The sequence below is a fragment of the Macaca thibetana genome, chromosome 1 (genome assembly GCF_024542745.1).
Source record: "Macaca thibetana thibetana isolate TM-01 chromosome 1, ASM2454274v1, whole genome shotgun sequence".
NCBI lineage: Eukaryota > Metazoa > Chordata > Mammalia > Primates > Cercopithecidae > Macaca > Macaca thibetana.
The window spans coordinates 138,531,512-138,558,306 of NC_065578.1; the positions used below are offsets into that span (position 1 = coordinate 138,531,512).

The 26,795-nt window shown below is 43.5% G+C and overlaps 1 protein-coding gene and 1 pseudogene across 3 annotated transcripts in view; one reads left to right on the forward strand and one right to left on the reverse strand.

Moving 5' to 3' along the window:
• The window catches only part of CNIH3 (cornichon family AMPA receptor auxiliary protein 3), a 177,726-nt gene that overhangs the window by 83,148 nt on the left and 67,783 nt on the right, over positions 1–26,795 (reverse strand). The window lies entirely within an intron of this gene.
• On the forward strand, positions 5,967–11,516 carry LOC126951392 (dnaJ homolog subfamily B member 6-like; annotated as a pseudogene).

Genomic DNA, 26,795 nt, shown 5'->3' on the forward strand with positions numbered 1-26,795 from the left:
CTCCATGGAACACCCCCTCCTACCTGTCTGCAAGCCAGGGACCAGGGACTATTGACCCATAGAGGACTTATGCTTGGCTAACCAAGCTACAGTGACTCTGCACCCAACAGTTCCTAAGCCTTACACACTGTTAGGATTGCTGCCGGCTGAGGACAGCTGGTTCACTTGTCTGGACTTGAAGCATGCCTTCTTTACCATCAGACTAGCTCCTTAGAGCCAAAAGCTGTTTGCCTTTCAGTGGGAAGATCTGGGGTCAGGTGTCACTACTCAGTACACTTGGACTTGGCTTCCCCAAGGGTTTAAAAATTCCCCCACCATCTTCGGGGAGGCATTGGCTCGAGACCTCCAGAAGTTTCCTGCTAAAGACCTAGGCTGCATCTTGCTCCAGTACGTGGACGATCTTCTGCCAGGACATTCCACAACAGACAGGTGTGCAAAAGGGACGGATGCCCTGCTTCGACACCTGGAGGACTGTGGATATAAGGTGTCCAAAAAGAAAGCTCAGATCTGCAGACAGCAGGTACACTACCTGGGATTCACTATTCAGAAAGGGGAGCGCAGCCTGGGGTCAGAAAGAAAGCAGGTCATCTGCAGCTTACCAGAACCTAAAACCAGAAGGCAAGTAAGGGAATTTCTAGGAGCTGTGGGGTTCTGCAGATTATGGATTCCAAACTTTGCGGTGCTAGCCAAACCATTGTAGGGGTTACAAAGGCGGGTGACTGGGAGCCTTTTGAATGGGGACCTCTGCAACAGCAAGCCTTTGCAAGTTAAAGGAAAAACTTATGTCAGCCCCAGCCTTTCGACTACCAGATTTGACAAAGCCCTTTACACTCTATGTGTCAGAAAGAGAAAAAATGGGCCGCATGCAGTGGCTCATGCCTGTAATCCCAGCACTTTGGGAGGCCAAGGTGGGCGGATCACGAGGTCAGGAGATCGAGACCATCCTGGCTAACACAGTGAACCCCGTCTCTACTAAAAAATAAAAAAAAAAAATTAGCTGGGCGTGGTGGCGGGCACCTGTGGTCCCAGCTACTTGGGAGGCTGAGGCAGGAGAATGGTGTGAACCCGGGAGGTGAAACTGGCAGTGAGCCAAGATGGCACCACTGCACTCTAGGCTGGGTGACAGAGCGAGACTCTGTCTCAAAAAAAAAAAAAGAAAAGAAAAAATGGCAGTTGGAGTTTTAACCCAAACTGTGGGGCCCTGGCCAAGACCAGTGGCCTACCTCTCAAAACAGATAGATGGAGTTTCAAAAGGCTGGCCTCCATATCTAAGAGCCCTGGCAGCTACAGCCCTGTTAGCGCAAGAAGCAGACAAGCTAACCCTTGAGCAAAACTTAAGCATAAAGGCCCCCCATGAGGTGGTAACTTTAATGAATACCAAAGGACACCATTGGCTAACAAATGCTAGATTAACCTAGTACCAAAGCTTGTTATGTGAAAACCCCTGCATAATCATTGAAGTCTGTAACACTCTGAATCCTGCCACCTTACTCCCAGTATCAGACAACCCTGTCAAACATAACTGTGTGGACTCAGTCTATTCTAGCAGACCCAATCTTTGAGACCAGCCATGGGCATCAGTGGACTGGGAGTTATATGTGGACAGGAGCAGCTTCATCAATCCACGAGGAGAAAGATGCACAGGACATGCGGTGGTAACCTTGGATGATGTTACTGAAGCCAGACCATTGCCTCAGAGCACTTCAGCCCAGAAAGCAAAGCTCACTGCCTTAACTCGGGCCCTAGAACTTAGTGAAGCTCTTGCTAAAACAGTAGTGCAGCGATGCATTACCTGTCGACAGCACAATGCAAAGCAAGGCCCCTCTGTTCCTCCCGGCATATAAGCCTGTGGAGCAGCTCCCTTTGAAGATCTTCGAGTGGACTTCACAGAGGTGCTCAAATGTGGAGGTAACAAGTATTTACTGGTTCTAGTGTGTATTTACTCTAGGTGGGTACAGGCTTATCCAACACAAACTGAAAAAGCTTATGAAGTAACCCATGTGCTTCTTCAAGATCTCATCCCTAGGTTTGGACTGCCTCTATGGATTGGCTCAGATAATGGGCCGGCATTTGTGGCTGACTTAGTACAGAGGACGGCAAAGGTATTGGGAATCACTTGGAAGCTACATGCCACCTACTGACCTCAGAGTTCTGGAAAGGTGGAGTGAGTGAATCAGACTGTCAAAAACAGTTTAGGGAAAGTATGTCAAGAGACAGGATTAAAATGGATACGTGTCCTTCCTATGGTATTGTTCAAAATTAGGTGCACCCCCTCTAAGAAAACAGGATACTCCCCTTATGAAATATTATATCATAGGCCTCCTCCTATACCGTGAGGACTTCCGGGTACTCCCCAAGAGTTGGGTGAAACTGAATTGCAGCAACAGTTACAGGCCTTGGGGAAAAATTACCCAGACAATCTTAACTTAGGTAAATGAGAGGTGCCCAGTCAGCTTATTCTCCCCAGTTTACCCTTTTTCTCCAGGTGACCATGTGTGGATCAAGGACTGGAACGTAGCTCCCTTATTATGGCCATGGTGGAAGGGACTCCAGACTGTTATCTTGACCACTCCCACGGCTGTGAAGAGAGAAAGAATTCCGGCCTGGATTCACCACAGCCGCATAAAGCCCGCAGCCACTGGAACCTGGGAGGCCAAACCAAGCCTAGACAATCCCTGCAAAGTAACCCTGAGGGGGACGACAAGCCCTGCTCCAGTCACACCCGGAAGCTGACTGGTCTACACACGGCCAAAGCATGAGGAAAATCGTTATGGGACTTATTTTCCTTATAACATGGACTTGTGTGGTAAAAGCTTCCACTGCTTCTTCCCACGCAGGGGACTGCTTTCAGTGCACACATCAGGTCACTGAGGTAGGACAACAAGTTAAGACAATCTTTTTGTTCTATAGTTATTATGAGTGCCTAGGAATTCCAAAAGGAACATGTCTGTATAATAACACTCATTACAAAGTCTATAATCCAGGAAGTGACCAGCCCGATGTGTGCTATGACCCCTCTGAACCTCCCATTTCCAGTTTTTGAAATAAGATTAAGGACTGAAGACTGGTGGGGACTTATAAATGATACAAGTAAAGTATTAGCCAGAACAGAAGAAAAAGGGGTGCCCAAATGCATACTCTTAAAATTTGATGCTTGTGCTGTCATTAACAGCAATAAGTTAGGAGCAGGATGTGGCTCTTTTAATTGGGATAAAAGCTGCATGACCAAAAATAAGTACATCTGTCAGGAATTAGGATTGTGTGGAAAAGAATGTGGGTACTGGTCTTGCGTCATTACTTGGAAAAAGGATGAAAAAGATCCTGTTTGGTTCCAAAAAGGGAAAGGAAGCCCCTACTGTACAAGTGGAAGCTGCAACCCTTTAGAATTAGTAATCACAAACCCCTCAGACGCAAAATGGAAAAAAGGAGAATATGTATCTCTAGGCATTGATGGAAAAGGACTAGACCCTAAGGTAAACATTTTAATAAAAGGAGAGATTTGAAAACACTCTCCAGAGCCAGTATTTCAGACTTTCTATGATGAACTAAATGTGCCAGTACCTGAAATTCCAGGAAAAACTAGAAATTTGTTTTTGCAATTAGCCGAGCATGTAGCCCAGTCTCTAAAAGTCACTTCATGTTATGTTTGTGGAGGAACTGTAACAGGAGATCAACGGCCATGGAAGCCCGAGAATTAGTTCCTACAGACCCAGTTCCTGATGAATTCCTGGCCCAAAAGAACCACCCTGACAATTTCTGGGTTCCAAAAGCCTCAATTATCGGACAATATTGCATAGCTAGAGGAGGAAAAGAATTCACTCATCCTGTAGGATGACTTAGTTGTCTTGGACAAAAACTGTACAATGGTACCACCAAAACAGTTACATGGTGGAGTTCCAATTACACAGCAAAAAAATCCATTCAGTACATTTCCAAAATTGCAGACTGTTTGGGCCCACCCAGAATTCCACCGGGACTGGATGGCCCCCACTGGGCTATACAGGATATGTGGACATAGAGCCTATGCTAAGCTACCTGATCAGTGGACAGGTAGCTGTGTAATTGGCACTATTAAACCATCTTTCTTCCTACTGCCCATAAAAACAGGTGAACTCCTAGGACTCCCTGTCTATGCTTCCCGTGAAAAACAAAGCATAGCCATAGGTAACTGGAAAGATGATGAATGACCCCCTGAAAGAATTAACAATACTATGGGTCTGCTACTTGGGCACAAGATGGCTCATGGGGATATCGGACCCCCATCTACATGCTCAACTGAATCATATGGTTGCAAGCTGTTTTAGAAATTATTACTAACAAAACCGGTCAAGCATTGACTGTTCTTGCCTGGCAAGAGACTCAGATGAGGAATGCCAAACAGACTACCAAAACAGACTAGCTCTCGACTACTTGCTAGCAGCTGAAGGAGGAGTTTGTGGAAAATTTAACCTTACTAATTGCTGTCTACACATAGATGATCAAGGGATCATGAACTAGATGAACTAGTTGAAGACATAGTTAAAGATACAACAAAACTGGCACATGTACCCCTGCAAGTGTGGCACGGATTTGATCCTGGGGCCATGTTTGGAAATTGGTTCCCAGCAATAGGAGGATTTAAAACTCTTATAACAGGAGTTATAATAGTAATAGGAACTTGCTTACTACTCCTTTGTTTGCTACCTGTACTTCTTCAAATGATAAAAAGCTTCATTGCTGCCTTAGTTCACCAGAATGCTTCAGCACAAGTCTACTATATGAATCACTATCAATCTATTGCACAGGAAGACATAAGTAGTGAGAATGAAAGTGAGAACTCCCACTAATAAAATGAGTGAGAGTCTCAAGGGGGGGGAAATGAGAGAGGAGAGAAAGAGACCCCCCATATTGTTCTATATTGTTTTATACTCAGTACCAGTTTTAAGAAGAAACAAGGAAGTGAAACCAAAGGCAGGCAGCCCAGCACCAGGCACCAGACCCAAAACCAGACCCACAACCAGGCCTAGGCCTGCCTGACCTTAGCCTCACAGTTAAAATTCAACCAATGACCTCGCAATTGATGTTGTCCATAGATTCCAGACATTGTATGGAAGGACACTGTGAAACTTCTCATTCTGTTTCATTCTGATTACTGGTGCATGCAGCCCCTATTACATACCCCCTAGATTGCTCAATCAATCACGGCCCTTTCATGTAAAATCTTTAGTGTTGTGAGCCCTTAAAAGGGACAGATATTGTGCACTCGACAAGCTTGGATTTTAAGACACTAGTCTGCCGATGCTTCCAGTTGATTAAAAGCTACTTCCTTCACTATCTTGGTGTCTGCGGGGTTTTGTCCACGGCTCGTCCTGCTACAGAAGGAATGAAATTTCAATTTGCAAACTGCCCAGGAGGGAGAGACCACAATCTCAGCAGGCATATGTCAACTATATGCACGTGACATGCAACCATGCAAACATCTGGGGTAGCCCAAGAGTGGAGAAGACTATCGCTGGGGGATCTAGAATTCCTTTCCTAGTCTAGAAGAATTATACTAGGACTTGTATGATAAAGCCTAAAGTTCTCAAAACCAAATGTGGAATCAACTACTAAGAAGAAACTTCTAAAATGCAGTGGCTCAGGCTCCATGTTGTACCCAACGGACAGACCCCTTCTGTGTAAAGACAATTTTTGGCAGCCGTTTCCTCCAAACATGCAGAAACCCAGAACCGGCAATTGAGGGCTGAGCTATGGCTCTTTGTAAAAACCTCCATGGGCTCCTAAGACAAATGCCCACTCTAATGATCACCTGCAGAAAAGCTCACCCCAACCAGGAGGATATCTATGTACTTAATTAAGATTCTTCTAAATAGCACTATCCACTTAGGGAAATTTTAAGAGCCAGACATTACAAATTTATTAAAATACTTCAATGGAAAAATAGCAACCACAGTATCAACTCAGAGTACAACCAGAGCATACAGGACATGACCCTGCTGGAACCCTTACCAGACCTGAGCCAAGGTCAGTCAGAAAGCAGGATGGATTATTTCACAGCCCATCAACACCTCACAGTACCAGCAGTCTGCATGCTCAGAGAAAGGTCCATCACCTGGGCTGGTGGAAAGGGCATCGTGGGGAAGCCAGGAACCTGAGTTTGGGTTCTGGCTTTGCTTTTAACTGTGTGATTTTGAACAATCCCTTTATCCCCTATGTCTCAGTGTCCTCATGTGCAAAATTAGCACATTGCATTGCATCAGTATGTCTGAACATGGAACAGGGGTGGGAAACATTTCAGAACTCCTTGGGAAAGTTGCCAAAATACAAAGTACCTGCTAAACCAAAACCAGAGGGTGGCTTGCCCAGGCCAGTTGAGAGCTACCTGACTGGTTACATGTGGCTTGGGGATTGTTTGCATATCACCTGAAGCATCCCTAGCACACTAGGCTCCTCAGGAACCTACAGACAGAATCCTTGGGCTTATCATTAAATCTACTGACTCCTACCTATATCATTCCACAGTACTGGGAAAAAGGGAGCGGGGAGGGAGGAACTATAAATCTCTTTGCAAATACAAACATCTTCCATGCCATAACTTAGGTCCATAAGCCCTAAATATAAAACACAGCTTTGATCTCATAAGTGAGTCCCACCACATATGAGTAGATGCAAAGAATGCAAAGAACACATACAAAGAATCCCACTAGGTTACAAGTGCCTCAAGGATTGCAGGAGGTACTGCTCCAGGTAAGTAGACACTGTTTTGCTCATTGCTGCATTCCAAGCACCTGGATCAGGGCAAGGCACACAGTGGTTACTCAATAAGTATCTATTGAAAGAATGAATGAATGAGTTTACCCATCTTCATATCCTTGGCCCAGTGCTTGCAATAAATGTTAAATGAGCAAATATAAAATGTTTTAAACTTTTCAAAATGCTTTCATAAATCCTTCATTAGCTGATCACAGCAACTCACCCAGTTCTTCATTTAGATAAAGTAGGTTAGCTCCTTCTCTACCCCAGACTGTCTTCCTAGTGTGCTTAAGGGCAAATTATCTCTTCACTAAAGATAAAGCCTGGGAGTATCCAGTGTACAAGAGGGCAGTTCTGAAGCCCAGTCACATGTTTATCCATCACACAGCAGGTCCCAGGACTCAGAATCTCCATCCAGACCATGCTGTCCAAGACCTACTAATTAACTAACTGAATGCATACATATTCAAGAGTGTGTAATACTCTACCTTATAAAAAATTATTTCAGGTGGTTTATCAGAAACACACAAAATAGGGAAAAATAATTGAAAATAAAAATTAGACCCAGGAAGATACAGAGGTAGGACAGAGAGAGATACCAAGACCACAGGGCCCCCGAAGAGCCAAATTCATTGGCTTGAAAATTTGGATCTAAGTTTCCCAGAATCCAGGTGTGGTGGTGCATACCTGTAGTCCTAGCTACTCAAGAGGCTGAGGCAGGAGGATCACTTGATCCCAGGAGTTCAAGGCTGCAGTGAGCTATTATTGCACCACTGCACTCCAGCTTGGGGGACAGAGTGAGACCTTGTCTCTAAAACAAAATTAAAATTAAAAATAAGTTTCCCAGAAGCTGAAGTGGAAAGAGAAATCAGTTACTTAGCTGCCCATGTCCATAAAGAAAAAGGATACCAGTTCCTCAGGGGAAACAAACTATTCCCCAAACTCATATTTAAAAGTTATTTATTTTCTGTACATATTTTAACTACAATGGAGAATACTGCACCCCCATAGCACACACAGCAATAGGCATTAAACTGTTTGTTGTAGCATCCCTCAATAATGACTAAGAACTGAATACAAAATATGACCCAGCAAAAATATATGATGGAGGAGGCAAGACAAGGCAATGTGGTCCAAATTTTGAATGTGCTTCAGTCATCTTCCATCAATCTATTTCACAACTAGTGAAACCAGTCCAACTGCCCATAGAACTTATGCTGATGGCTTTTTGAATACACATGGAAATGACCCTCCCTTGTCTTACAACTGGAAACTTACATTTGTGTTATCTGAGTTCCTTCCTCAGAAAACTGATCCTCAAGGAAGGAACTGAAACTCACTAGACCACCACATCTAGTGAGATGCCAGATCCCTCACCCATCATGATTGCTTCCATACCTCTCCCTAATTCCCATTTTCCTGCACGTGGTTGCATTCCTTCCCCATTATATAAACTCCCAATTTTAGTTGGCTGAGAGGAATTGATTTAAGGCAATTTCCCATCACTCTGGCTGACATCACCCAAATAAAGCTTTCATCTCTGGCAATAGTCATTGTCTCAGTAATTGGTTTTCTATGCAGCAAGCAACAGAACTAGATCAAACCCCTGGCATTTCAGAAACAGATTTTGGTTCCTTGACCAGAAGGCCTTGTTCATGGCTCTGCAGCCGTGGGCCAGGAGAGTTTCAGAAGCCCTCCTAAGCAGCTGCCTGGCCCTTTTTTGGCTGGAGGTGGATTTCAGTCTCTTTTTGACTCTGTCACTGTGGCCTCTATTGCATTTCTGATTGCCTACGAAGAACAGCCTTTGAAATTTGCCATCTGCATCTGGATAAGTGAGTGTCTTTTGTGGGTACCAAACGAGGGGAATGGCTCAATTTTGGGAATTCCAAAGAAATTTCCATTTGCAGGTTGAACAAGTGTAACCAACAGAGAGGCAAGCCCTCCAACTATTTGTTTGGACACTCTTGGGACTTGTTAGTAATTGTTGGTGTGTATAAACATCTGTGTCTGGACAAGTATGTTTTGTGGGTCCAAACAGTGGCAACTGCTTCTCTCAATTTTGGGAATTCTGAAGAAATTTCCATTTGCAGGTTGAACAAGCCCAACCAAGAGAGGAAAGCACCCCAATTATTTCGGTTTGGACACTCTGGGGGCATGATGGGTGCTGCTGCAGTTGGATTGTGTATTGGTGATTGTGTGCATGTTGACATAGCTGTAGGAGGTCGAGGTTCAATCCCACAATGCAGCCTGCTTGGATGCATTCTTTAGGTTGGTATGAATGTAGTTGTGGGCCAAGAGAGCAAGGGAAAGTCTACAGCCATACCCATACCACCCCAACCTGCTGATCTCATCTCATCTTGGAAGGTCTTTGAATCGTAGGGCTGTCTTACAATTGGATTCATTTTACTGTTAAATGGGAAACTGGGTCAGAGTTCCTTTGTATCCAGGCTTGTATGTTGCTCATCTAAAAACGGTCAGGACTCATTAGTATTAAGTTGGTGCAAAAGTAATTGTGGTTTTTGCCATCTGAAAGCACAATTATTTTTGCGCCAACCTCATACATGATGTTCTTCTGTGGTGCTGTTTGGCCCCAGTGTTCTTTGGAGTCTGGGTAGGTTTGGCCTTTAAAAATCAAACTGCCATGGAAATTGCTTAACCCAAAATTTTGGCTCACAGCCTTCACTGGATTACCTACCAGGGCAAAATTCAGCCACATGAACATGTTCATAAACCGGTGAGTTTGCACTGCTATCTCATGGCTAGAATTCTAAGGTAAAAGCTACTGGATCTTTGTTTATATGTGTACATATGTGTCTGGTTATCATGTGTTGTCTTTACATGGTACCAAATTGGTTTATAAATAAAAAGGAACTCATAAATTAAGCTAATAAGTCTAAGACTTTTTCAAGTTCAGGTGACTTAAGTAAATTCTAAATAAGCTGGCTTTAAAATTATTGGTAAGATTAAAATAGAAATGTCTTCAGCATTGTCAACATATTTTTTTCTGGGTTTTATATTTGTCTCTGCTAGATATTTTAAAGTGTCAGAGTTTTACAACTATAAACCCAGACAAAACAAAATGACCTTTGTGTGATTTTTTGATAAGTAAGACTAATATCATTAGTTTAATAGAAAGAGCTGAATCTTCTGAGTTATTGGTGAAAATGCCCAAGTATTTAAGGTTCTTGAGTGAGCACTTAATATGCACAGGTTATAAAAATAATTAACAAGGAAATAATGACTAGCTCTGTCTAATATCTCAGCTCTCATACGTAATCTAGATAAACTGCTAAAAAGGAGTGAAATGTAAATGGGATAATTGCTATAGGTGAACTTTCTACGTAATTTAAAATCTTGAAATTATTTTGGATGCTCACTAGATGTATGAGTCATTTCCAATTAAGAAAGGGTTATAATATAGGCAAAACATGTTTTTGTAAAAAATTATGGAATGTTCTTACCTATAAAATCTAACATCTGATAGACAGTTCAGAATTACTTGCTTCCTAGATTGTCACCCAAATTTAAGGTGACCAAGAATAGGAATTCTAGCTAATATATAATTTTAGGCCACAGCCACCAACACAGCCATGCTGCTGCCCCACCTACCCTGCTTCCCGCCAGTTGCCCACGACCTCTGACCTGTTCCAACAATCTGATAAAACGTGGTGGATTACTATGAAGTTCTAGACGTGTAGACAAGCCTTACCGGAGGATATTAAAATGACATATTGGAAACTGGCACTGAAGTGGCACCGAGATAAAAATCCTGAGAATAAAGCAGCACCAGAGAAGGCCGGGCGCAATGGCTCACGCCTGTAATCCCAGCACTTTGGGAGGCCGAGCCGGGCGGATCACAAGGTCAGGAGATCGAGATCATCCTGGCTAACTCAGTGAAACCCCATCTCTACTAAAAATACAAAATAAACTAGCCGGGCAAGGTGGTGGGCTCCTGTAGTCCCAGCTAATCAGGAGGCTGAGGCAGGAGAATGGCGTGAACCCGGGAGGCAGAGCTTGCAGTGAGCTGAGATCGCGCCACTGCACTCCAGCCTGGGTGACAGAGCGAGACTCTGTCTCAAAAAAAAAAAAAAAAAAGCAGCAGCAGAGAAAAAATTCAAACAAGTAGCTGAGACATGTGAGGTGGTATCAGACGCTAGAAAATAAGACAGTTTAATTTATATTAAACCAGAAGGAGGATTAAATGGTAGAAGAGGCGGCGGAAGTCATTTTGACAGTCATTTGAGTTTGGCATCACATTTCATAACCTAGATGATGTCTTCAGGGAATTTTTTGGTGGAAGGGACCCATTTTCATTCAACTACTTTGAAAACTTATTTGAGGACTTTCTTGGCAATCAAAGGGGTCCCCAAGAGAGCAGAAACTGAGGGATGGGTTGTTTTTCTCAGCATTCAGATTTCCGTATTTTGGAAGTGGATTTTCTTCTTTTGATACAGGATTTACTTTATTCTGGTCACTAGGTCACGGGGGACTTATTTCATTCTCTTCCACATCATTTGATGGTAGTAGGATAGGTAACTTCAAATGTGTATCAACTTCTACTGAAATCATTAACAGCAGAAAAATTACTCAAAAAGGATTGTCAACAACGGTCAAGAAAGAGCAGAAGTTGAAGAAGAGGGCCAGTTAAAGTCCTTAACGATACACGGTGAGGAGCAGCAGCTGCGCTTGGATAACCAGGAATTCAATGCACGCACTTAACAGAAATGTTAAACTATAACAAGCACCATTTAAGGATTAACAAAAACAGCTTTTGAAGATATCCAATGAACTCAACTTTCAGTATAATTGTACCTAAAGTATTTATAAAGAGCTTCTTAGAGCTCCTATTTGTCATAGACTTTTGAGTTTATTGTTGGGACCACAAAATAGGACTTTTTGTTTTAAAAATTGATGTAAATCTCTGTATGCACTTTGCTTTCTTATTAAACATACTCCAAGGTGGTAAGACAAGAGTGTACACTAACACCAGCACGGATCTGCTTTTCCATCATGTCTGGAAATGTGAGTCAAGCAGTGTCAGCCTGCTATGACATTAACATTGCCAGGACAAGCCTTCTATAGGAACAATTTCATTTTTTTTTTCAGTGTTTAGTAGTTAAAGATATTAATGCATTAATGGTAATATACTTCTGGCTTAATATAAATTAAAGATGTTTTCTACTTGTGCATAAATGCTGGCAATTTAGTAGGTCTTGACAATTGTTTAAACATGCAATGTTAAGCCTGGGTTTTAAAAAAGTAAAGTTGGTAAGCTGGGTCTTTGTCATTTGCTTTAAAACAAAGAAATGCAAGTGTGTTCAGTGCATTCTTTATTGAAAAAAAAATTGTATGTAAAATGTGCCAAAGAAGATGTATTCTTATTGAGAAAAATAATAACTTTGTTTAATTCGGAAGTTATCTGATATGGTTTGGCTGTGTCCCCACCCAAATCTCATCTTGAATTATACTCCCATAATTCCCATGTGTTGTGGGAGGGACCCAGTGGGAGATCATTGAATTATGGGGGTGATTTCCACCACATTGTTCTCGTGGTATTGAATAAGTCTCATGAGATCTAATTAGTGGTTTCCACTTTTGCCTTTTGTCTTCCTCATTCTCTCTTTGCCTGCTGTCATCTATGTAAGATGTGACTGGCTCCTCCTTGTCTTCCACCATGATTGTAAGGCTTCCCCAGCCATGTGGAACTGTAGGTCCAGTTAAACCTCTTTCCTTTGTAAATTGCCGGATCTCAGGTATGTCTTTATCAGCAGTGTGAAAACAGGTTAATACATTATCTAAAGGTTAAATTATGGACTTGGAAAGGTTATTTATGAAACAAGGTAGAAAGGAACCAGTCAGTAGGGGAGAGAGGTGAAAAAGTTAAGATTGGTCTGCTAAGTTAGAAAAAATTTTCCTTAAAATATCAATTGGCTCTTAATAAAATCACAACAGGTTTTGATTTTGATTCTATACTGTTTCTTTTTGAAAACTTCTCACGTTCATGTCTCAGAATGTGTCTTGCTGCTTTCAGCTTTTTTCTCCCCATGAAAAGGCCTGAGATGCTAACTCTCTGCTTCAACTTTTTTGCTAGCTCTTTTAACTTTTTTCCTCTAGTTCTAACTACTGTAGTGGCCCGATGCTGAAATGTTTATCTGTAAGGTCTAGAAAAGCGATGTTTTCTTCCAGTATAACTTGATTCTGTACTCTTGGCTTTTCTTGATTATGTCTGAATTGTTCCATGTAACTGGCAAACTTCTCATGCTGTTCCCCTGCTCAAAGTACTAGTTTCCCGGTTTCTTGTTGCCTTTATAAGGTTCACTCATGACCCTGGACATACTCTTCCCGTGTCTGATTAATTCAAGTACTCTTTTCTCATCAGGTTTGGCTTTCAGGTTATCTAAGTGAGCTTCCCATAAGGAGAAGCAATCACGCTGCAGAAGGTCTTTCTTTGCCTTTTGGTAACTGACCTGAGAAGCAGATTTTACATTTTACTAAGAGAATTTCTATCTCATCATTATTAAGTTTTTGATTAATTAGGAAAATCAAAATTTAAAAGAATTAAGGTTTTTACATCCATGTAACTTTCCGTATTGATTTTAAAGTCCTTGTGCTATTAAGTTACAGGGCATTGACTCCTGGGTCTGAAAAAGGCACCAACTTCTGCTACATCCTAAACACTGACACCTGTCAAAGCCTCGTCTTCAGACCCAGGAGAGGGTGACAAAACAAACTGCTTTCATGAGACACAGGGCCAGAAATTAAAACTATTCAATCCCTCTAGGCCCAGGGACTATAGCAGAAGAGGTGGGCACGTGAGATGACAAGGCCAATTTTGAGGAGTAAAATTAGTTGTCTTTCTAAAAACTAAACATTAATATCAAAAGCACACTGATGCAAGACCAGCATCTGGGCCTCTGTGTCAGAATAAAAAGATTTTCTTGAAGCATTGATCTGCTCTAATAGAAAATTATAAAAGGTTATAAAAGGTTTATGTAAATGTCAAATTGATTAAAATTAGATAAAATTGTTTATAAGGTTTTATTGAACTTAGCTTTAACATTAATAATACACTATATAGAGGTAAATTCGATTTTCTCTTTTGAACAAAATGCATAATATTAATAGGAGATAGTAGAAGATTTCTGTTTACCTTTTGAGTTAGCTGCAGGAAAAAAAAAAAAAAGACAGGAGAGAGAGACAGGTTTGTTGGCCCCGCACTGTCTTTGTTGTCTTATTATTTGGGAAAGTGGATTTCCTATCAAAAAGTAAAGGTCAGGGTTTGGGTTTTTTTTTTAATATTTGAACTATCCTTCTGGCTAAATGAATGACTATTCTATAGTGACTGTGACCCTATTCTGTGAAATCAGGTATATTAAACCTTTGATATTTGACAAATTTTCCAAAAGCAAAATTTCAAGTTTTAAATTCAGTCTTTTTGGCCAGGCACAGGGGCTCACACCTGTAATTCCAGCACTCTGGGAGGCAAAGGCAGGCTGATTGCTTGAGCCCAGTTCAAGACCAGCTGGGCAACATGGCAAAACCTCACCTCCACAAAAAAAATACAAAAATTAGCTGGGCATGGTGACACACACCTGTAGTCCCAGCTACTTGAGAGGCTAAGGTTGGAGGACTGCTTGAGCCAGGGAGATTGAGGTTGCAGTGAGCCATGACTGTGCCACTGCACACCAGCCTGGGCGACAGGGCAAGACCTGATCTCAAAAATAAACAAATAAATAAATAAATTCAGTCTTTTTGACCACAAACTAATTTTTTAGCTATTAGGGTCCCTTGAATTCCAAGACAGACATATTAGGCTTATTTGGTATGTTAAAATTACATACAAAGCATTGTCATATACTAAATGTTTAACTTTCTTTGGGTTATATTTATATAAATGTATTATTATTGTATATTCCAAAATCATGTGAGATTCCCAAATTTCTGATCTTAGTATATGTTACCAGTAATAACTATGATTATCTTAAACTGCTGCATGCCACAGAAATAACCAATCTTCCTTGTCAATTGTGTCTTCAACCATGACTGTCCTAAGACTTTTGTCGTCCACAATTGTTTTACTTTGATTCTTCTCAAAAACCAGTTTATAATCAGCTACAGTCAAAAACTTGCTTCTTTAGGGGAGTTCATGAAAAGGACTCTTGAATGCAGATTTCTGATAACTTTGGAGATTGTGCCACTGGATTAGAGAGAAAACTTCCAGGACTCTTGTTGGAGGGCGATGAGTTCTTGAGGATTACTGGCCCAATATCAAGCAGAACAGGACTAATTGCATGGACTGAACTAGTAGAGGACTGAAATAACTTTTTATTATGTCTTTTATTTGAAATATTTCTGATTGTTTTGGTTTTGGTTTTCAGAGTCAAGAACACTTTTTCTTTTGAGCTATTTGTAGCCTTTAACAATTGAGTAAAATGAACTCTTATCAATAAAATTTGAAGCATATTTCTCTCTCTCTCTCTCTACCCTATTTCTCCAGAATTTGAAAACTACTTGTAGTGTTCTGACTTTATGGCTTAATATATGCTTTGTATGCAAACCATAGGGGACTGGCTTTATGATGACAGGCATATTAACCTTATTTTTTGGCTTTGGGGTTTTGGCTCTTACATTGATTTAAGGTCTAAGGAGTGTGTGCTCACCTCCATTCCTGTCTGGCCTAGAACGTTTAATTGGCTATAAGTCTTGGCCATAGATGTCCTAATGAAGGACAGGATGGGCCCAGGGCCGGTAGCCATACCACCCTGGCAATGATATGGGACAAAATAAAAGCTTGGCCATCAATGTTGCCTCTGGCATATCGACACCAAAAGAGACCAAAGTAAAAACAAAGTCCTAAGCCCCCCATCAACTGAATGAACCAACTTGTAACCAAGGGGACTCCAGTTGCCAAGAGACAAATCTTGTCTAGGAAAAGGTCTTGCCTCTTGCCCTGCTGAAGATACAAGTAGCTCCCAGAACTGGGCTGGCTCTTAGTCCCTTCGAAATGTATGGAAGACCATTTCTCCAACTCCTGGACTCTAGATCATATATAAAATAATTAAGAAATATATTAACTACTGTATCTGAGCTTGCTTCCAACAAGCTCCAGTTCCCTACAGATGTGCCTCTCCACTCTTTGAAACTGGAGGATCAAGTCCGGTTGAAGACCTGGAAATCTCACTAGGCTGAAGACCCGCCACAAGCACAATAAGTCAGGCCTTTTGAAACGCTGCTGACCACCCACTCATCTGTCAAGTTAGCCAGTACAGATTGGGTAAAACCAGTCAGTCTCTCTGGGATCCCTCTGGAGTAAACAGTCATGGTCTTGTGAACACAGCCCCCGACCCTACCCCACCCCCCGCCACCCTTACACCCAGCCAAAGATCCTAGATAAGAAATCATAAAGGGAACATGCACTTTTCAGGTCATTGTTCTCCCCCAGAGCCTAGCTTTTTGCATGTGGGATATAATGAATCAGGAAGACGTTTTTGGTAGGCTTAGGATTGTTCTCTTGGATTCCGCAGTGGACCCACTCCATATTCTCTGGTATTTTAAAATTTGGTTTATCTATGCTATTAATCACTTTAGTTCAATGTGGCCTCAAATGTTGGTCAAAAAGCAAAATAAAAGTACACAGATCATAGTCTTCCAATGCGCCAGATGCCAACCAGGTACTTTGAGTATTTCCCATTATAAGTGCAATGCTTTCATTCCTTCTCATGATCCCACAACCACCTTCCTCAGCAGAAAGCATCCAGGATTGATGGTCAGATTCCCCATGATTGAGGAATTGATCAATAGAAAGGGGAGGGGCTGAAACTGCCCCAACTGTTCAATAGAAATGAGGCTTCTGGTTTTTTTAATAAACATGGAAATTGACATTCCTGGGTCTTAAAATGTGAAATTTACATTTGTCTTATCTGAGTTCCTTCCTTAGGAAGCTGACCATCAGACAAGAAGCTGAAACTCACAAAAATCACCACATCCAATGAGATGGCAGTCCCCATGTCCTTCATGTTTGCTTCCATACTATACCTCCCTAATTCATGCTTTCCCATACATAGCTACACTCCTTCCCCACTATACAAACCTCCAATGTTAGTCAGCTGAGACAGATGGGTTTGGAACTGATCTCTCATCTTTCTGATTGATGTCACCCTAATAAAAAGGCTTCTTCCTTGGCAATAACTTATTGTCTCAGTAATTGGCTTTCCATGCAGCGAGCAATGGACCCCTGGGTGTTTTGCTAACACTAGGTGTTTGGAAAGTTGGAGAACAAACAAGTGGAGGTGAGGTTCTCCAGAAAAGGCCTAGACTATAGTGTTCTGTATTGCTCATTAGGAGTGGCTCCCTGTAGCTTGAAGGCCCACTACACTGACAGTGACATTGACAATGACTTGTGAAAACCGAGGAGTCTAACTAGGATTCTCCCTCCTACTTGCATGTCCATTTTCCTTCAGCCCAAAAGTTAACTGTGCTGAAAAGCCTCCATTTACCTTTCCAAATCCCTCTTCACCCTTCTCCACCCTGCCTACAGCCCTGGTAGACTCTGAAGAATGCATCATCTGGCCTTCCTTGCCCTCTTGCTTCCCATTACATTAGGCCAACAGGATGCATCAGCTGAAGACACAAGGATCTTATTAGGGCACCTATTGCTCAGTTCCCTTCCCGCTACTGTGGCTTCACAGTGTCTCTACCTCTCCACATGAGGCCCTAGCTCCTTCAGAAGACAGCCTCACCCACTGCAGCTCCCAAGAAGTTCTAGTAACAGCCTCCTCCCCTCACCCCTTCACACCTAGAAGTGGTAACAGCTTCAAGGGTTGCTAGATCCTGGTGCCACATCATCCCTGTTGATTTCTTAACCCTGTACCTCCTCTCTAAATAGTCCCTTCATTAAACTTTCCTCAACTGCCCCCTTTGCATGTGCGATCTATTTTCTAACAGGACCCTAACAGATACATGAGCCAACGAGAGACCTGAAGGTTAGGTCAAGTTGCATTTCCTAAATACTCTGGATATATTCCAGCATGTAAAGGGATGGCCGATCAAAGTTTTCAACATTCTACACCACAGGGATTGGAATTAGTTTGGCCTAGAAAAGTTTCAAAGCAGGTACTACTCATTATTAGTTATTAAGCAGAGGTATTTTTTATTAAAAATCTCGGTAATGCTCCTGTACAGTATCTGGCTTTGAGCAACACAGCTTCTTAATGAATTCTCCAGAATGAATTATTTGCGAAGTATGTCCCTAAGTAACTAAAGGAAGTGACCTGCTGTATGGAGTTATTGTGTATAGCCAATTAAATTCTGCAAGGCATTTGCTGATTCAGTCTTTAGAAATAGGCATCAACGGTGGCTAAAATCAGTGTCTACTGAGGTCACACCTAGTTTATGACCAAAGAAAGGAAGAAAAAGTTGTATATCAGCATACAGAATATCTTCTTTATTAAAGAAACAAAAAAAACCCAACTCTACAGCAAGGAGGCATGCATCTGGGCTATTCAAAAGCAACTTAAAATCTTTTTTTGTTGTTAAGATGGAGTCTTGCTCTGTCATATAGGCTGGAGTGCAGTGGTGTGATCTTGGCTCACTGCAACCTCCACCCACTGAGTTCAAGTGATCTCCTGCCTCAGCCTTCCAAGCACCTGGGATTACAGGTGTGCGCCACCACAACTGGCTCATTTTTGTATTTTTAGTAGAGACAGGGTTTTGCCATGTTGGCCAGACTGGTCTCGAACTCCTGACCTCAGGTGATCCACCCACCTTGACCTCCCAAAGTGTTGGGATTACAGACATAAGCCACTGCATCCAGCCAAATCTTTTTTTTTTTTTTTTTTTTTTTTTTTTGAGACAGGGTCTCACTCTGTCATCCAGGCTGGAGCACAGAGGCACAATCACAGCTCAATGCAACCTCGACCTCTCAGGCTCATGTGATCCTCTTGCCTCAGCCTCCCAAGTAGCTGGGTGTGGTAGTGCATGCCTGCAGTCCCACCTAATTTTTTTCATTTTTTAGTAGAGACGGGGTTTCACCATATTGCCCAGGCTGGTCTCAAACTCCCAGCTCAAGCAATCAGCCTGCTTTGGCCTACCAAAGTGCCAGGATTACAGGTATGTACCACTATGCCTGGCCTTAAACTCTTTAAAGGAAGACAGGCTAAGGCCCAGCTGCCTTCCTTTGTTCAAAAGGGATATAGGAGGCCATACTGACTCTTGAGGTAGTTTTAAAAAGCAATAATAACTGAGAGTTTATATTGAGTTTGTACAGCTTCACCAGTTCACAGAGTGAATACTAAAGAGAGACTGCAAAGTCTTGTATTTTCCTTAATAGATTTCTTCACAGGAGAAGTATGTAAAAAATGATCAATAAAAATACAGAAATACCTGAAACCCCATTGCCCCTCATCTAAAACACCAGACTGAGAAACACAGATTCCAAAATTTAAGGAAGAAAAACATAAAATTTAGATGAAATGTCTAATAAACTACAGTTGCTTTTTTTTTGGGGGGGGGGCGGAGTTTCCCTCTTGTTGCCCAGGCTGGAGTGCAATGGCGCGATCTTGGCTCACTGCAACCTTTGCCTCCTGGGTTCAAGTGATTCTCCTACCTCAGTCTCCCAAGTAGCTGGGATTACAGGCGTGCGCCACCACACCAGGCTAATTTTGTATTTTTAGTAGAGACGGGGTTTCACCATGTCGGTTAGGCTGGTCTCAAACTCCTAACCTCAAGTGATCCGCCCGCCTCAGCCTCCCAAAGTGCTGGGATTACAGGCATGAGCCACTACAGTCTTTTAATGATGAGGTCCTCCCAGTTTGAAAAATGAGAGCCAAAAAATGGTTGACAAGCAATATGTAGCCTAATCAATAATTTAGTTTAGTTATCAAACCTCAGCTAGTGACACACCTGGGCTGGCACAAAATGTGCCCCCTTCCTCCAGCTGGCCTTCCAGTGGCCTTCCACCAGCTGGGAATTTCCGGTGAGTTGTGCTCCTGCCGCATTCCCAATACCTTCACCCTCTGAACACCTGTGCAGCTAGAGTTGCTGAGACCCTCACATGTGGGCCTAGGCAGAGAGAGGCAGCCCACGTGTGCTGTGCCAACCCTCACCAGAGACAGAAAACAAATTAGCAGCCTGAGCCCCACCAATCTGTGCAACCTGGATTTAGTTTTGCTTCCGTGGGCTTGGTTTCTGGAAGTCCAGAAATGAGCCCTGGCATCTGTGGAGCCCCCTTGCTGTCCTTCCTACTCCTTCTACGTTTATGTGGTATGTGCAGCCAGGCTCCATCCCCAGCCGCCCACCCAGTAGAGGACTAGCTCGCCATATCTGGAACACCTATCGGGGGCCCAACGCTCCACTTAGCTCTTGCCTACCCCCCTCTTGAGGGGCCTTACGTCCCCTCTTCTTACCTCACTCCCTTTCTTCCTACACTAATCAACTGGTTAGAGTCCAGCTGACAGCAAGCTGACTGACTGCTTGGAACGGACACTTCTGCCAACCAAACTTTCAATAGTACTTCCCTACTGCCAGGTCTGAGTCCTGCCTGCTAAACTTATCAAACCTGTTAGCTCTTGTGCACAGACCACTCCGTAGCCTCTTTGGAATGCAGCCAGGTTACACTCCCCGACCTTATGGCCAGTCCCAGTCCAGGAATGTTAAAGTTACCCCAGTCCACCATATAGATCTGCTTGCTCCCACCTGGTCATGCCTCTGGCCAGAGGCAGCACACAGGGAAGAAGGGTCTGGGTGAGGTCACAAGGCCCGTTACCTGCCATCCCTTAAAACCCAGAAATCCCAGGTCAAAATCCCAGGCCAATATTCCTGCTTTGCAAGAATATCCAACAGGTCAATAATGTTATGAAAGTTTCTCACCCTCACTGTTGGCTAGGATGTGTGACAAGGGTGACAAGGACATATCCTTTTATACCTAACAGATTGGAAAAAGTTTTGTGATAAGTTACTGTTGAGGAAGCAGGGGAAAAGGAGCCCCCAGCCATGGCTGGTGAAAATGTGAACTGATAAAGTCTTTGGAAAGTAATCTAATAATATATATTATTAATGAAAATACATATATCCTTCACTTGGCAATTCACTGAGGATTTACCCCATTGAAATAGACACCACTAGGTAAGAACATATGCCCAGGTACTGTCTGAGATCACAAAAAACTAGAAACACATAAAGTCCAATCAATGAAAGCATGATTGAATAAACAGTGACACATCTAAATCTGGAATATTACGCAGCTCTGAGTTAGACCTTTACCAATTAACCCAGAGGGACTCCCTGAGCCGTTATTCAGTGAGAAAAGCAAGATGCAGAGGTGCAAAACCAAAATCAAGACACACTCTAAAAAGCATTAGTGTTTATGTAAGATTACATGAACACAAAGAAACAAACGAGGGATATACACCAGGCTGCTAATACCAGCAACCCTGAGGATGAAGGGGACGGTGGTTGGAGGAAAGAGTTAAGCAATGACAGCAACAAAAACTACAACTTTTTTAAAGTGATGATAAAGAAAACCAGAATGTGTGATGTAATCCCATATTGATTATGTAAAATTACGCATGTGCGCCCGTAAAAAGACACATGAAAGTACAGTTACCAGAACACTAACAGAGGTTACCACTACGTAGTTTCCTTAGTCCTGTACTGTTTGCATTTTCACAAGTGATTTTTTCCCCTATAATCAGGAAAATACTCCCCACACTATTTTGCCATTGTTTTCTTTTTCATTTCCCTGCTTTTCTAACTCTATGGTTACTACAAACTCTCTACTTCTCACTAAATTAACCACATCATAGAAACAGCTGCCCACTGCACTGGGCTGGATGTTCACTGGGGCTCGGGGGTGTGTGCGTGTCCGTGTCCCTCTTTCCGTCTCTGACTTTCACTCCAGCCCACCATCTACTGGAAACTGAGCCTCCCCTTAACCAGGCTTGTGAGGAGCTTTGCCTGAATTCCAGCAGCAACAACAGGGGCTCACAGAGAGCCAAGGAGCCTTCTCCCCTGTCATCCTCTCAGGAGCTGGGTTCTGATGAATCTTTCCTGATTTTTACTCCCAGAAAGAGAGTTTGTAAAGCCTCTAAATCCTCATGCACACAGAAAGCCATTTATGAACAGCATGCCAATTTGCTAAAACAACTTTTGTTGTTGCGGATATTTAAATTGGAGCAGTCCTTCACTCCACTGCCCACCCCTCCGCCCCCACCAAGTTTTGCCAACACAACAGCCCCAAAGTCCCAGAGCCAAGAACAGAACTAAACACAAGGTCAGCCAGGTCAGGGGCTGCTATCCTGTGTGAGGGAACAGAGCCAGGCACTTGGCTCTGGTGTTTATTTGCACATTCTTTTACATAAATTTGCATGTTGGCCTCCATAAGCTTTACTCCAAGTATCAATATTTAAAATCAAATTGGTTCATTTGTGCAACCTCCAGGAAGAATGTACTCACCCCTCCTGCTTGATCGAGTCCAGAGAAACTTCTATCCCGGGGAAAAATGCTACTTAGGCAGAGTGGCCTGGCCCCATACTCCTCAGTCTTCACAGTGGAGATTCCATCCTCAGCCTGCAATAGGTTATTCAGTCTCCTAAGCCAACCCTGAAGATGCTCCCCAGCCTCAAAAGCTAGTTAAGGGTGTGGCCAGTGTGGCCAGAGGCCTGCTGTTGGAGAATCAGTCACTGTTACCACCCTTAGGCCGCGTGTAATGCAGAACTTCAGCTCCTGCACTTGACACACAACACTTCGCACCTGAGGAAGAGCATTTTTGTAGATAATTGTGCATAACACCTACCACCCTTGAAGGCAGAAACCACAGCTTGCTATTTCAAAATTCCTGCTATTTCAAAGACCTCTAAGATTCTGTTAAGAACAATTTAGTGCAGTTGTCTTTCTGCCTGGCTGTTTAAGCCTGCACGCATTCTCCTCGATTTGGATTTACAATAGAGAGATTATACAAGCAGTGAAGGGCAAGCTAGACACAAAGCAATAAAGTCAGCCCTCACAGGTGTGAATACTGCCCAGGTAGACCCTGCATTTGGTGGACTTGCCCAGGCAGACTCTGCATTTGGTGAACTGGACTGGAGAATGGATCATTTTGCAATGTACAGAGGAGGAACCGCTGGATTTCTTTGCTTGGGCAAAGTTTTCCCCAAGTTTCTAGCTATCCAAATGAAGCCAAGTAGATTTCAAAAATCACTGTAGACAGCCCTACTTGGGGCTTAGAGTTAAATATGGGATTCATAATTCATCTAATAAATTAAACTGAGCACCTATTGCATAACAGGCTCTGTGCTGGAAATTAGGTGTATTAGTTCCTACTGCTGCTACAATAAATTATGACAAATTTAGTAATTTAAAGCAACACGGTTTATTATCCTACAGTTCTAGAGGCCAGAAGTCCAAAATGGGTCTTGGAGAGCTAAAATCAAGGTGTCAGCAGGGCTTACTTCCTTCTGGAAGCCCTAGGGGAGGAGCTGTTTCCTTGCCTTTTCCGGCTCTCAGAGACCACCGGCACTTCCTGACCTCTGCTTCTGATGTCACATCTCTTCCTCTGTCTTCCTGCCTCCCTCTGTCACCTATAAAGACCTCCGTGATTACACCGGCCATACCCAGATGATCCAGGACAATCTCCCCATCCTGAGACCCTTGACTCAATCACCTTATATGGCAGAAGGGACTTCGCAGATGTAATAGTTACAGGTTCCAAGGATTAGGACATGAACATCTTTGGGGGTCCCTCAGTCTGCCTAGTGCAACTGGTGAGCTTCACAAATAAGGAAAGAGCCACCACTGATGGGCTGGCTGAAGAAGCCAGGGATTGAGAGAGGAAGAAATTCTAGGAACAAATGGTGGTAGATTCTTCACAACTCAGGATAAATCATACCTTCTGGGTCTTCTATTTCCCTCACTGCTAAAGGGGGTTTTGTAGTGGTAGTTGGAGCTCATGCTTGTAGCAGGGCTGAGAACCTCCTTGCTCTTGTCCCAACAGGAAGGAACAGCTACAATCTGACTGCAGAACCAGACTAGATCTTGCTTACTAAATGGGCAGGGTCACTGTGCACCAAGATATTCATAAGGCCTTACAGGCTGCTCCTTATGTCTAAGCCATCTTCAGAAGCATCATTGGGGGAAGTAATTGGGCCAAAATCAGTATTCCAATATCCTTCTCTAATATCGCCTCAATATGCAAACTCCCCAAGCCCAAAAAGTGTAGTTTGCTCCTAAATGACTCTGAAGAATGAAGACTACCTATTACAGTACCTGATACGAAACATTTAATGTATGAGTAAATGAGTGGAAAATATTCTCCTTTTGTGCTCTTTTCTTTGGTAAACTCATCCCTTCCCACAGGTCCCATTACCATTTTTTTTCTTTTTTTCTTTTCTTTTCTGAGACGGAGTCTGGCTCTGTCACCCAGGCTGGAGTGCCGTGGCATGATCTTGGCTCACTGCAACCTCTGCCTACCAGCTTCTAGCGTTTCTCCTGCCTCAGCCTCCTGAGTAGCTGGGATTACAGGCACCTGTCACCACACCCAGCTAATTTTTGTATTTTAATAGAGACAGGGTTTCACCATGTTGGCCAGGCTGGTCTCAAACTCCTGACCTCAGGTGATCCGCCTGCCTCAGGGTCTTGGTAAGAATCCCAAAGTGTTGGAATTACAGGCGTGAGCCACTGCGCCAGCCGCCCACTACGTTTTCTAGCCTGCTTCACTCCTACCTGGACACGGCTGGTTCTCCACCCTCTCCCCAGCTCCAGATCCAGTTTCCATCCCAGGTTCCTCCAGAACCTCAACATGCCCAAAACAGAATTCATGAGTATACGTCTCCAAAAATTCCTGCCCAAACTCTACTCTAAGGTAGAACAGTTTCAAAGCCTGGCTGAGTTTTAACTCTGTTCTCACCCACCTGCCACTATCTGTCCAGCCACCTGGCCCACCCAGCCCCTGTGCCTACAGGCTCCTTACGCCGATTTGGGAACCACAGCTGCTGTCCTTCCCTCCCCTCTGCCCTGCTAGCTCCAAGCCCACCTTCTCTTCTCCCCTGTGCTGCCCAGCCACACATCCTTGGCTCTGTCCCAGCCTCTGTCCTCTCCAGAAGCAGGGTTAACACATTCTCCCAAGTTTCCAGGCTTCACTTTCTCCACAGGGCCCTAACCCAGTTCACAGCTTTGGTTCTCATCACGAACATTTGGTCTCAGGTAAGAATCTCCTGCCACAGCCTTGGCCACACAGACCCCAGTCCCTGGCAGTGACTGCTGTCCCAGCTTCTGCCCAGTCGCCACCCTGACACACAGGCCCAGGCAGGGGGGTGGTCAGACACTCTTGTTCCACCTCCATGGACAAGCAAGCCAGACTACTTAAGGGTTTTCCACAAGATACTCTATTTGGTCTGAGGAAGAAATTTTTTATCGGAGGAATTCAAGCCCCCTTTAACTATCAAGCCCAGAGAGGCACTGAAATGTGACTGTAGGATGGGCACAGTGGCTCACGCCTAGAATTACAGCACTTTGGGAGGCCGAGGCAAACAGATCACTTGAGGCCAGGAGTTCAAGACCAGCCTGGCCAACATCGTAAAACCCCGTCTCTACTAAAAATACAGAAGTGAGCTGGATGTGGTGACGGGCACCTGTAACCCCAGCCACTCAGTAGGCTGAAGCAGGAGAATCACTTGAACCCAGGAGGTGGAGGTTGCACCACTGCACCCCGGCCTGCGTGACAGAGTAAGATCCTGTCTCAAAAAAAAAAAAAAAAGTGACGGGGCCATGTGTGACAGCAGCCATGTCTCATTCCCCTCTTGAGCTAAATCATTTCCTCTTGAGGCCACATGCTATATGGGTTCTAGGCTAACTGACACCAGATTGTCATAAAATGTCACACACTGGACACCAGCACTCATACTCTATAGTTCACCAGTGAAGGGCCAATCACTAACAAATGTTATTTCTGTAAATCGGTGAGAACTCCTGTCAAACAACTTCGTATCGGCCCAGGCTTGTCCCCTTTTGCCTTTAAAACCCTGCTTGTAATAGGCTGGACATGGTGGCTCATGCTTGTAATCCCAGGACTCTAGGACGCCGAGGCAGGAGGGTTGCTTGAGTTCAGGAGCTGGAGACCAGCCTGGGTAACAGAGCAAGACCCTGTCTCTACAAAAAATACAAAAATTAGCTGGGCGTGGAGGCACAGCCCTGTAGTCCCATCTGCTTGGGAGGTTAAGGTAGGAGGATTGCTGAAGTCCAGGAGGTCGAGGCTGCAGTGAGCCATGACTGTGCTACTGCACTCCAGCCTGGAAGACAGAGTGAGACACCGTCTGAAAACAAAAACAAACAAACAACATGCTTGTAACAAAGGCCAAAAGGAGCACTCCCCAAGGCAACTTGGAAGTGTGTCCCGGGCAGCTGTCCTCAGCCTTGGCTCAGATAAACTGTATTAACATTGCCTCAGTTCTTTCTTTAGGTTGGCAGAACTAATCCCTCTTTCTCTTCATCTGTCAAAATGCTCTTAGGTCCATATAAGTGCCACTTCTCTGTGATGTCCCCAATCAAACGTGACCTTGAACTGAGCCTCCACCGCAAACCTCTGCTGTCTTATGTTAGAGTTACTATCTTAGACCATGAGACCCTGAGGACTGGGCCTTTATCTAACTCTTTATATCCCATATAATTATGTGCTTGCTGTGACTGATCAATGGGTGCTCAATGAGTATGAATGTAATTAAAAGCAACTGGATTCCCTAAAGGGCTACCTAGCACAATGCCCAAAATAGCCTGCATACTGTCAAGGGGAAGAGATGATCCGATCTATAAATTAAACATGGCCCATGCTTCTCTACTGCATCTCCTCACTGATTCCTGCCCTTTGGCCATTTTGGTCCTTATTAATTCCCTTGGAGCAAGATGGCCAGAGAAAGAGAATGTACTAGAACATAAATTCCTCCATGTTGTGGGGTGGGGAGTGGCAGTAGGGAGTGGTGGACATGACCGGAGCTTGGATGTGCTTTTCTTTAGGTTTCTAGGCTCCAACAGATGTGAACATCCACTGGTCACAATGAGTGCTGCACCTGCTGCCA